We start from the raw sequence: 12,522 nt of genomic DNA on the forward strand, positions 1-12,522 counted from the left end.
CTTAGGACTAACCATATCCGTAACAAAATCCGAATTTATCAAATGTAGCAGACGGCCGTCAACAATGTCCCCAGAGTCTTTATTGATATCCCCCTTCGCGTTGTGGATAACTGTAAAACTGAATATCATGAAAATCAAAGGTAAATGCTACAAACTATTAAATAGTATCAAAATCTTCTCACATTACCATTGGGAAGCTGACGAAAATTGGTCTAAATCTAAATCGAAATTCTAATTATCAATTTTGATGGATTAGCTTTGTTCAAAACAAGAGTTTTGGCCCATCATATGCAATTATTCAAAATGATTGAAATATTTTACGAATATGGAAAATTTCCATTCATTTTTACATCCTATTGTTGAAGAAGCGCTGAGGATAATAGAAAATGGTTTAACACAAAAATTAGGTGTTTCAATAATAGATTTTAACCCAAGTATTTGTTGTGTTGATTGTCTTATTCGTCTTGTGCTAAAATTTCGAGGTTAAATTGATAAAAAAAAAACCGAAATCTTCCGAGAAAAGTGCATTACTCCAATCTCTGTGTTACTTGGTGCCAACTTCTCTAGCTCTAATTCCAGTATTCTTTAAAACATTACTCAGAGTTTGTGAAGCAACTGTTACATTTTGAGCTTTAGCTAACCGTTTTTAAAGCTGTCTTGCCGTTACATATCTTCTTCATAAATCTAGCAGCAGTGACAGATTTAGACCCTTTAGGCCCTAAGCCCTGTTGGATGCGCCGCCCTTTTTAATAAAATGGATATCATTAATTTTGATTCAATATTCTTATTTCAAAATAATTTTCTTTTATTGAAGTATAATTTTTGATTATAAATATTGTTTTTTGAACATTGAGTATATGTTGTTCATCGAAGAAATCATACAGTTGTGATTTGAGCCAAAAACTGTATATTTGCTGAAACGGTTCCTCAAAAACATCGCATGTTATAATACTGATTTAAATCTCTTGTTTCTCTGAGCAGGAGACGCAATTTGTGATATCATTACAAGATCTTGTGAACCAGGTCCAGCTTGTTTGGGGACTTGACAAGAAAGGCATCCATGAGGCTAACTAGCTCGCACGGAACTCACTATTGGTGCGGCTGGAAGTGTTACTATTACATCTTTCAGCAGTTTGCTTGCAAATCATATTCTACGGAGATGGTTGGCATAAGACATGCTAACGCACACATCGACTTTTGACCGGTATTTTACCCGAACAGGGCCATATAAGACGCCATATCTACACTATGGGCATCCGGAATGTAGCTGATGCATGGAGGAGGAAGAAACCGCAGACCACGTCATCGGGCCAACTTGTGGGAGGTTCAAACACTTGGGCAAGGTTCACAATTTTTCTTTAAAAGATTGAAGCTAAGCTAACTTGTAAATTCTCTCTCCCAACCAGATCGCCATTGGTAGTTTCAATCGGTGTGCGGTGTGTACGTGCGCAACGGTCCTTGACCGCCCCCAAGTCAAGTATTTATATGAATGACGCATTTATTATGTGTAATAATACAAATAAACTCAAATAGAATACGATTTTTATCATGTACCCGTAATTGTAAAAATGCGTTTTGTGTTTATTTATATTTAACACATTTTATGGCTATTTAATAAAAAGGAAGGGTCTAATGAAAATTTAATGCGCGTGAATACCAGTATTGTGAACTTATCAATAAATCTAAAGTGCTCTTGAGCAAAGTCAAACCTTTATAATATAAATTATCAATTGCAAATTTCTACTATCATCCAAATGATACGTCGAATCAACGTAAAACTGGAAATTTTTTTTACTGCGTAATTCAACTTATCTAGACGATCGCTACACGATACACGATTTACTATGCAGCGTTGTTATATAAATTATCAAATATTTATCTCGTATATAACTTGGTCAGTGAATAACTGACAATATTAATTATACGAGGTCCCAGAAGTACCTGGCCTAACTTAACAACTTTTCAAATACTCCTTCGAACAAATCACAATTTTATATTATTGTAATGGGGAAGTAAAGCTGATACCAAATATGCCAGGGATGGGGAAACTACGGCCCGTGGGCCATCTCACTCCCGCAAAGCGTTGAAATACGGCCCGCGACTGTCGTCGAACGCACTACCCATTTGAGGCAACTATTTTTGAACACCAGCAAATTGGAATTTTATAAGTCTTTATCTAGGGCCTAATACCCAAATATGGCTATGTTTGGTACAAGCTATTTGTGCGAACAAACGTTTTCAATAATTAAAAAATTGTCTTCGTAATAGGCTTTCGGTTGACCTCCTTTTTTCATTGTTAAAAATTTCAACGTCACAAATGGAGCCGGCTTACGATGAAGTCATGCAGAAACAAAAACAGTTTCACATGTCACATTTTCCCACAAAGACCAGCGCCCCTCAACCTTCTACTTGATGGATTTAGATAATGAATGTATGTAATGATGTCCTGCTAAATCCACTGACAATAATGGCTATTGTTTGTAAGGGGAAAGGTAAAATAATTTGTCGAGAATGCATCCTGATGATAATAAGATTCAAAAAACACAATAATTCGCGCAGTTCAATCAATTACAGTTTTTCAATCATTTTGAAAACGTATAGAGAAAAGCGCAAATATACGATGAGGATTGGTCAATTCTTAAATTTAATCTGAGGTTTTAACATATTTAATTATTACCAATTAATGAAAATTGAAAATTATTGTTGACAACTTTTTTCGTCATCTGGTATATTTCCGATAATTAATCCTCAAAAAATAAAAATAGGAATTGAAGAATATAATTTGTAAATGTTGTTTTTATATATTCCCATAGTTATGTAAAAAAAATAATTCAGTTTTCTTAGAATTCGATTTTTATTTACAACTAGGCGGAGGTCCCTACCCTTAGGCCGGTACTGTCGCAGTCAAATGTTTGCATCGTAACAGCTGAGTGTCTCGTAATATTGGTTGCATAACCACCAAACCATGAAATGAAAGTTAACGTATTCCACCTCTTTGTTCTACGAAAACAATAATTGAAAGGAAAAATTATAGAAAAGTATTCAAAAAAGATACAAGATTTCTAATAGGAATATACAAGAATTGAGTTTTTACTGTATTTAAAAATAGATTTCAGTAAATCTACGAGGTTTAATACTTAAATTTTGAGATATGGCAACACTGATATGAATATATCAAATCTAAAATTCCCATTTTAATAGTGAACGCACTCAGACAGTGCTTTTTTGAGTTATTTACAGATACTCAAAGCATTAATCTTGGTCAAAAAATCGCAAACATTTTCCTATGACTGTCGACTTTGATTAAACCAGCAGCAGTCTCCCGATCAATTCGCTTCGACTTTTAGTGATGAAGCACCATCTGGAGCCCACATGTTTCGCTGGTTTTCCAAATTTTCGGGGAACAAACCACTAATCCACGGAGAATATGCGAATCGAATCCACACTTATGCTTTGCGCCTTAGCCTTTAATATGTTTGTAAACAAAAAGCCAAAAAAAGAAATATATTTTAATAAAACATTTTTTAGATACTATCTACGTTTGTTTATATGCGTAATGCAAAGTGACCTACTGACTCCAGTTCATATTTTTGGCGCTAGAGGAAATTTTCAGTCAGCCTCTGTCAGAGTTCTCAATAAAACCCAATAAAAACTAATTCACTTTAATTTCTGATCCTACCTCGTAATATTGAGGATTTATTTTCTGGCTTTAAACACCTATCTAAGCCATTTTTTCTAATCGAACTACAGAATTTGTTTTAAATAGATGCTTTCAAACAAAACAAAAATTCTGAGTGTTGTTTTCAAATCGCATTTTGAAAAGATAAAAACAAAACGTACAAGTAGATATTGATTTTAAAAAAATACAAACATGATACCGAAATACAATTTTTCATGAAAACGCATAGTTTTGTTTATAAAATTTTGTTTCTACAATGCGCGGTGGGAGGAAGCTAGCAATAGAAATCGAGCAAGATCAGCTGTTCCCCGAATCGCTGCCAGCTGATCATAAAAACAAACGATATCGTTTCCCAGTGAGTTCGCGGCTAGCTGACTGGTTTCGTTGCGCGTCAGAGTAGCTGTGGCGTCTTTCGCTTATATGTTATTTTGGATAAATTCTCCTGTTGATACTGACAGTTTCTTCGGGAATAACGTAGTGTTACGTGATTTCTGTGTACCTGGAAAGTGATGCCAAGTACACCAAAACTATTCCTCGTTGTTTGTAAACTTATTGACGTTTTTTCCTTTGTTAATAGAAACAGGTAAGGTGAGCACTGTCGGGAACTCCCGGCCGTTATCGGTTTGTTATGTAAACTATATTACTAATACAGTCTCGAGGTAATCGTTACCGCGACGTTGCCAACTGATATACTTTTATCTGTAAACATGCTGTTAGGCGAATTTTATACACATGTTTATCATCTCAAGGTCAGGCGTTGGACTTCGGTACGATTTATATACATTGTTTTCATGTTTTTGTTACATATACACTGTTTTTAAGCATACAATTTTCGATATTAAAAATAAGATTGGATATTTTCAATGAGGTGTTTTTGGGATTATTTGAGAAATTTGATATAATTAGTAAAAAATGGAAATTTGTTGTTGATATTTTGGAACTATTATTTCAGTTATACAGAGCGATCGTTGGCAGTGTAAATCTCCCATTGGAATGTTTTTAGATCCTTTTCTTGACATTTATTGAATTTCCTTAAATTGAAATTTCGTTCAGAAACAGTTAAACGTTTTGACCTAATTCGGTCTTTATCAAAATATATCGTAATTTTTATTTAAAAAATCAAAACAATCACTACATATAATTTTTTGTATATTAAAAATGAAAAACAATCAAAAACGTATTCAGTTATTTTTCATATCATATTTTTTTCTCTTGATTGTTCTTTCTGTTTTTCGTGTAATTACCTCCAAATAATTATACTATGATGTTTTAAGTTTAGTTGTTTTATTTCTATTTTTCCTATACCATTAAACATGGCAACGTCGCCTGTACTACAGGAATTGATAGTATTATTTCTTTGTAGTATTATTGCAATAACTTATTGCATTATGCTATTGGGTCTTGACGCAAATATCAATTTAGTTCATGTCGTACTTTCATTTCTGCACCTTCTAACTGACCATTATAATTAGGGTATTGTGTAATATTTGTAATTACTCCTTAACTTAAATTCAAGTCATTTGTTTGTTCCATAATTATTCACCATTTTGAGAAACTACATTATTAATAGTAGGGTCTATTATAGTTGGTGTATTGAAATGATTTAAGACAGAAATTTCATATTTTATAATGTACCAAGAGCAAAATAACAATATAAGAATCTGTTTATCCATTTTTTATACAAAATGAAATTGTTTATAATTAGAATTTTGTGATCCTTGTATGCTTCATTTTCTAAATAATAAATGCCTTCAAAGGAAGCAAGTTTAAGATGAGTTGTAGTCCTTCCGTGGTACATGACTTGATTGATTGTAGGTGCTTACTCCAGATTAGTCCCGGGTTCAAGGTCATCATCATAAGATATTTATTATCTGACTTAAAGGCTAGTTATTATTCCCACTAACGACCATAGTACTGGCGACAGGCAGCCCCTTTATGTGCATTCGTCTTCTAAATTTGCAAGTTCGTAACTTAAACTTAAGTGCCCGATGAAAGGAATATCTTTGCATGGTGGAAAGCGCACCTTAAATATCTATGAAAGCACCTTTCTCCAGTTTTCTGGATAGACTATGTAGAACAGAAACAGTCCATGGTAAACAGCTCTGTTCTAATATAGGAATCAATCTTTTGTTCATATTTTTCAAAACGAGAAACTACATATGGAACAGCAAGGTGGGTGCCGCGATTGCTTAATGCTGAGCAAAAGCTCGCTCGTATCAAACATTCAAACGTAATTTAAGTACGTAGCAGTATAGGAAAGTAGATTACATCGTTATACCCCAGAAACAAAAATACAGTGGAAATAATGGACTTCAATCGAGGAAGGTACTCCCAGGAAAGGAAAAACCATTTTCTTTGTCAATAATATCACGTGGTGTCGAGATGTCCGACAAATGAAGAGGTTGTAGAAGGTAGATTATTTTTTGAACGGTTTGTCAACTTATTTGTGTTAGAAAATAAAATAATTTCTATGATGAAGTTTTGGTTTCTCCTCGAGAAGTCAATCTTCTGTCAATCAGGCTTGGAATAACCGAAGTGGACGAAGTGAATATCGACTTCTAAATAGATTCTTTTTAACAGTAGCCTACATTTATATTATAAAAAACAAATTAGCAAAATGCGACCTTCATATGAAATCTAAAAACTAAGAAATATTTTGCGTATTATTTTTAGTACGTATTTATTTATTCATCCTTGGGATGCGCCTAAATCTACACGTGGCGTTCCGTATTGATGTGATTAAAACATTTCGACGGAGTTGCTGGATAATTTAAAGTGCAATTAACTTTATATACAGTAGACTGTATAATGTATTTTTGTAAATTACGTAAATTATCCTAATTTTACCAGAATTTCAATTTCCGTTTAAAAACAAAATTAGTTTCAACGGTTCAGTGCTCTTCGTATTTCTCCAATCATTATATTTATACAAAAAAATATTGGAGGTAGTATATACAAGAATCATTTCAATCTGAAAGTTCTGAATAATTTGGAAAACATTAATTTTACCAAACCATAAAAAATTGATGGAGAATGATTTTTTTTGAACCAAACTTAATTTATAATGAAAATTCGAATTTTTAGTGTGAATCTTGGTACATTTGTGTTTGGGGATGATTTAAGGGTCATTCTTAGTTAAGAGGCAACAAGTTGTATGAACTGACAGCACGGTATTTTTTTGTTATCAGTATAATCACATTATATCACAAAACAACATCATAATATTCATTTCGTGAATGTCAACATTCGTCTCGAGCTTAGTAACAAAGCAAAACGTAAAATTTGAACCTTGAAAATAAAGTTGAGACAATCGAACTTGTAGTACCTCCAGACTGATCTACCTGTTAGTGATTCATCTCGAAATTATTCGTCCTTTCTCCTTTTTACGTTAGTGGTTAATATTTTTTTTTGTTTATTGAAATATATCATTTTTTTTGGGAAAAAATTTGTTTACAAATGTACCATAGTTAATTTGGAGAGTCAAATACCACTCAAATATTTAGGTAAGAAAATATGAGGATAAAAAAAATTCCCAATGCAAGGAGAGGCTGTAAGTACTGACTAGTTTCGACGTTATTACGTCTCATCAGAGCTGTTTAACAACCCCCGTTCAGGCTTGAAACCCGAACTGAAAACAATTTGGTTCATATAGTGTGAGCCATTGGGGATGTTAATATTCGGAAAAAGGTTGATTGTCATCACGCTCTTCAGAGGAGATCTAATTCAATATTCGTCGATGCATTAGCCAGGAAAGTAGTTGTTTCCTCCTTTAAACTATTTAACTTAACACAATTTCAGCCCCGCAGATGAGCAATTTCTATATCAGGTCCAAAGCCAATAAATCACATCTTCAATATGAAAAATTTCCTAAACTAACCTAACCCAACCAATCCAACCATCTCAGAATTTCTGTATATGATTTTCAAACTGATAAAGAGGTTTCAAGAATATCTAAATAATCAACAGTAAGAAAATTTTAACACATTGTTTTATTAACGAAAAGATCATTATTTTTTGCTATAAACTCTTTGTTAAAAATAACGGTCTCATATATTAATGGACAATATTCAACGGTCGTTTTTATGAGATCCTTCACATAATTAAATTCACTTCACTCATCCTGTGTGGGTGGACGTATTTGAATGATTGTTCTCTCGTTTTACCAGACAACATACTCGTGAACTTGAAATATCATTTATTTTTTCAACGGACGTACATTAAATTTACTATGGGGTGATTCAACTAGTAGAAGCGTAGATATTTAAACCAAAACAATTCAAATGAGGCTGCTCTGACTTACAGGTTGTATTAAGTAGTTCAACACCTTCAAGGAGCCATTGGATCGCCCTTCTCGTACGCGCTTACATAGGCTTGAGAAGGGTACAAAGTAAGGCTCATTCTAAAATGGAAGCTATCGTGCCCAACTATTATTGATGCCTGAGCAGGTTTTACGAACAATCACTGCGAGAAACTTAGTGAAAATGCAAGAGAAAATCCTCCTCTTTCTCCCATGGGCTCCGAGCAAATAGAAATCATGAAACATAATACCCACAAAGCATCGGTTTCTAACGATGTCGAAGCTATGACTGGTGCTTTTGCTAGGCCAGCAATATTAGTGGCGCGGAGAAAAAAAGGGGAATGAAGGACAAGGCTATCGAGACGACTCATGGTTTGAAGGTTGTCTTGACATTCAACCCTCCTCCACCCAGGGTTTTCCAATCCGGGAGTTCCAGGTTCCAGGCTATCGAACAGCGAGTTATTTCCAAAAGCTGTAAAACTGCACCAAGGAACCAGGAACCAAGCAACCGCAGTTTTTCCCTTTTCGGCTGTTTAAGAATCATATTCTAATTCGTTAAAAGGTTTTAGCCACAGCGCTTGGTTTGTTAGTTAAAAGATATCGACCTTCGGTAATTTCAAATGGGGCACGATTCTACTAGGAACTAGATAATTCAAATTTGAATACATGCGATCCTGCAGTTCGATGTTCAACTTTAAAGGTTATCGATTTAAAAATATTGAGTTGATATTTTTTGAGAAGGGGCCTACAGCTGCTAAACAAGTTTGGATCTATTTGGTTTTTGCCTTTGAAATCTCTTTTTTAAACATTCAATACTATTTTTGGCATGTTTTTACATTTTACGAAAAGTGACGATTATGTGTTTCATGCATTAGAAATATTCTTTTTCTCTCTTGCCTAATGGATGATATTTTCTTAATGTTTTGTCAACAAAGTTTGAAAATTTCCATTGTGGTGGTGTGATGGAATGAAAGAATTTGTAGTAATTATTAAAGTTATTTATCAGTTATTACTTTTATCGATTTTAAAACAAATTAATATAAATTCTTACTTATAGCAAGGTTGCAAATGTGAAGGTCATTAGGAAAGGCTCCTAGCAGGATTCGACGTATATGGTAACTTGTTTTTAACGTACAATGTTTCCTCGATCGTCTCTCTCCGCTTTTATTTTCTAAATATCGTAAAAAATTCCTAGAGGTCATTAATTTCAACTGGATTTAATCAACAAAGATCACAAATATTATTGGATAAATGCCGCTATCTTTTCATTTTCCAAACCAAATAAAAATCATTGGTTGCCGAAAATTTCTTATTGTATTAATTCGATTTAATATTTATTAATTATTAATAAAGAGCGGGCTTATATTCGAAATATTTTGCTGAATTATACTGAAAAAATAACGAAATGTTCTAAAAATCAGCACATTTTGAATATTTTTAATTTTCTTCTAAGGACAATTTATTTAGAAAGCTGCACATACCTACAAATGGGGAATTTGTACATTATTTTAAAAAACTATATTATAATTTATGGCGAGGTATTTTTCTATGTTATTTATCCGGAAATTTGGCCTTATATCTGACAATATATATTTATAATTCGAAAAGTTCCTTTCCACATCTACTGAGTTTACTGGAGCATATTTAAAGTGACTTAAATTTGAAAATTGTATTCCTACGTTTTAATTCAAAATTACGTAAATTTTCTCGAGGATTTTGAAGCCCCTGCTTTTTTCTAAAACATTTTTTATTCACTGAATTAACCAATTTTACCTTAAACTCTTAAAATGTTTTCTTTAAAAACAACTTTAACGGATTCTATCGCAGACATTTTCCGTTTTTCTAAATTTTACTACAAAATTGTTATAAACTTTGATAAAGGTTAGTAGATTTTCAAATGATGCTTTTTTTACAATAAATCCTTAATTTCTACGAAATGCTAGTCCTCACTGATTAGGGAGATAAAGGTACATTCGGTATTTGCTACGAAAATTCACATCTAATATGATGAGATAGAAAAACTGGCAGAAGAAATTATCATAGAAAAATTCAAAACAATGCATGCAAATATTGAATAAAACTGAGCACATACAGTACAATAATGAACGTACTCAAAACGTGTTGTAATACGAGTGCTGTTTGAGTTTTTTTATAGATACTTGAAACATTCATCTTGGTCAAAAAATTAGATTTTCTATCACTTTAGACGTGGTTCAAACCAAGAGCAGTGCGTCGATCAACTCGCTTCGACAATTTGGTGATGGAGCACCAACTAGAGCCACCTTTACAGAATGAATATCTCGAATATCGTTGGAAATCTGCTGCTGTGCCAAAAAACATCGAAAGATTGAGGCGTACTTGGCTGTTTGGCTGTTATTTATTTGGATACCGAATAATTTGACAATCGCTTGCCTTACAGCGTCAGATTAAATGAAAAACTATTGATGTGGACAGAAGACAGCGTTGCCAAGAGTCAAGAAACTGGAAGGTGGATACTTCGGAAATAGTCTCCATCAAGTTGATGGAAAGGGAAAGCTGGGTCAACAACCCTCCGCTCTATTGGTAAGGGTACAACTTCCCATCTACATGAAAGAAAAAGTAGGATAGGATAGTAACTAATCACTTAGTCATGTGCTTCAAAAGTGTCCTGAGGTACATTGACAAAGGTTAAGTCGGCACGACCAGCTCGTTGAGCATACGAGAAAGATTGCGAAGAAGAAAGTACGTGTAGTAGAATTTGAACTCTACATACGTTGTATCGATGGCGTATTAAGGAGAATTGATCTCTAGATTAGCTGTAGAGTCGTGCGACATTGCAGCCACATGGAGGGGACTAGCTCTTTACCTCTAGCCGCTCTATATAAGAGCGAACCATGATGATGACATTACTAATTGACTAGCTGGAACATTCTACATCTTATAGACGTCTTTTGGAGCAGCGCGATTAATTTTTTTCAGCATTTCTTTGAACAATCGACACTATTTTTTAGAGCAATTATCAAATTATGCGATACCAAGGCGAAAACATCTTATTGCCAGCCAAATTTTATGCAATATTGAATGTATGCGAGTGGAACTAACGCCTCAATCATTCGGTATATCAAATGACGATCTTGTAATATCAGTTTATGTACAGCATCGATATTTTCTGGTACAAAACAGATGGTGTTTAATCACCAAAAGTCGAAGCGGGTTCATCGGCACACTGTTGTTTAATCCATCAGATTTGACGTCTTCACATCATTGTTGACATATCTCAAAATTTAAATAAAAGTTCTCGTAAAATACGGGCGGCAACCCTAATTTTAATAACAATAAATCGATTAATTACTCGCGAAATAAAAACGTAGAAACCTACTCGTATTTTGATAATCCTTGAACCCAATTTATTTTTTGTTATGATGTCCGGTTTTTATTATTACAAACGCTACTACTGAATTGTTCAAATGTAAAATTTTCCGTCTGTACTACGTGTCATTTTTAAATTGTTTTCGTGGTCCGGGATGCAGGGTCAATTTCATAATCTCTTTTTCGATTAGTAGATTTATTTTTATGAGACGTTCTCAACTTTTTCTCTTACAAAAAATCTACTATAACCTCTTGTTAGTTCAAAAATGCGAAGAATATTAAATAATTTTTTACTTTTCTTATTGTCAAATGGCCTTGAACAAGAATCTGCGCGATTAGAAATGTCGAAACATAAATAATATTTTTATGGTAGTTCTATGTAAACACACGTGTTTTTGTGTAATTGTTTGTGTTGTGTATAGAATTTAATAAAATATTTTTCAATCACACAAACCTGCAAAAAAATTTTTTTGGTAGAATTCTTTTTGTATCTCCCATCGAAATCATCGATTGAATTGTTAATTTTTTCCTTGATGGATACTCTTTTGGGTCGGGCACTGCATGATTAGCTCTGTGCTCACAAAGGATTCGGTAGACTCTTGAAGAAGATACTCCCGAAATATTTGCCGTTTTGGAAATAACGTCATCAACAGTCTCGTCACTATTATGTTGCATTCCATTTTTATAAATATTCGCAATTATTTGTTTTTCGCTAGCGATCAAATGAAGTTTTTTTATTTCTCTTCTTAGGCGGAGTATAGCTTCAGACAAATACAATGCAGTCCCTTCACCACAACATTCTAGTGGCTTACGGAGCGATGTGGCGCGGCTTTTGTGGCATATTCTGGTGCCTCCGATTGGTACCAATAAAGATTCCGTGCCACGTTTCGCTCGGGATGTTCACGTGCCGATCACGTACTGATCATTATTTTTCTCCGATAGATAGACTTCAATTAATGCTTTCGAAAGTTTTTAGTATGTCGGAATGTAATTTCTAAAATGAAACTTTTCAACCGGACGGCGAATTTGCAGTTTTATGCCATAATCTATAGTTATTTATCTCCGTCCAACATTTTTTCATACTAATGTGAAAGTGATGATGCTCCTTTTTTATCTGCGGAACGTTTAAAACAAGAAACAAAATTTTTAATTGTGATCAAATGGAATATATGCGCAACTGATTGTTTTCCAACCATAA

The 12,522-nt window shown here is 33.7% G+C and overlaps 1 protein-coding gene across 1 annotated transcript in view; it reads left to right on the forward strand.

The window, feature by feature from the left end:
- The first annotated feature begins 3,246 nt into the window (after window positions 1-3,246).
- Window positions 3,247-12,522, forward strand: part of LOC130448682 (tubulin-specific chaperone cofactor E-like protein) — a 28,923-nt gene continuing 19,647 nt past the window's right edge. Inside the window, exon 1 of the mRNA XM_056786153.1 lies at window positions 3,247-4,262. The gene's annotated coding sequence lies outside the window, so the exon portion shown is untranslated. The remainder of the gene's footprint in view (window positions 4,263-12,522) is intronic.

This window comes from Diorhabda sublineata, chromosome 9, assembly GCF_026230105.1.
Source record: "Diorhabda sublineata isolate icDioSubl1.1 chromosome 9, icDioSubl1.1, whole genome shotgun sequence".
In the NCBI taxonomy this organism is placed as follows: domain Eukaryota; kingdom Metazoa; phylum Arthropoda; class Insecta; order Coleoptera; family Chrysomelidae; genus Diorhabda; species Diorhabda sublineata.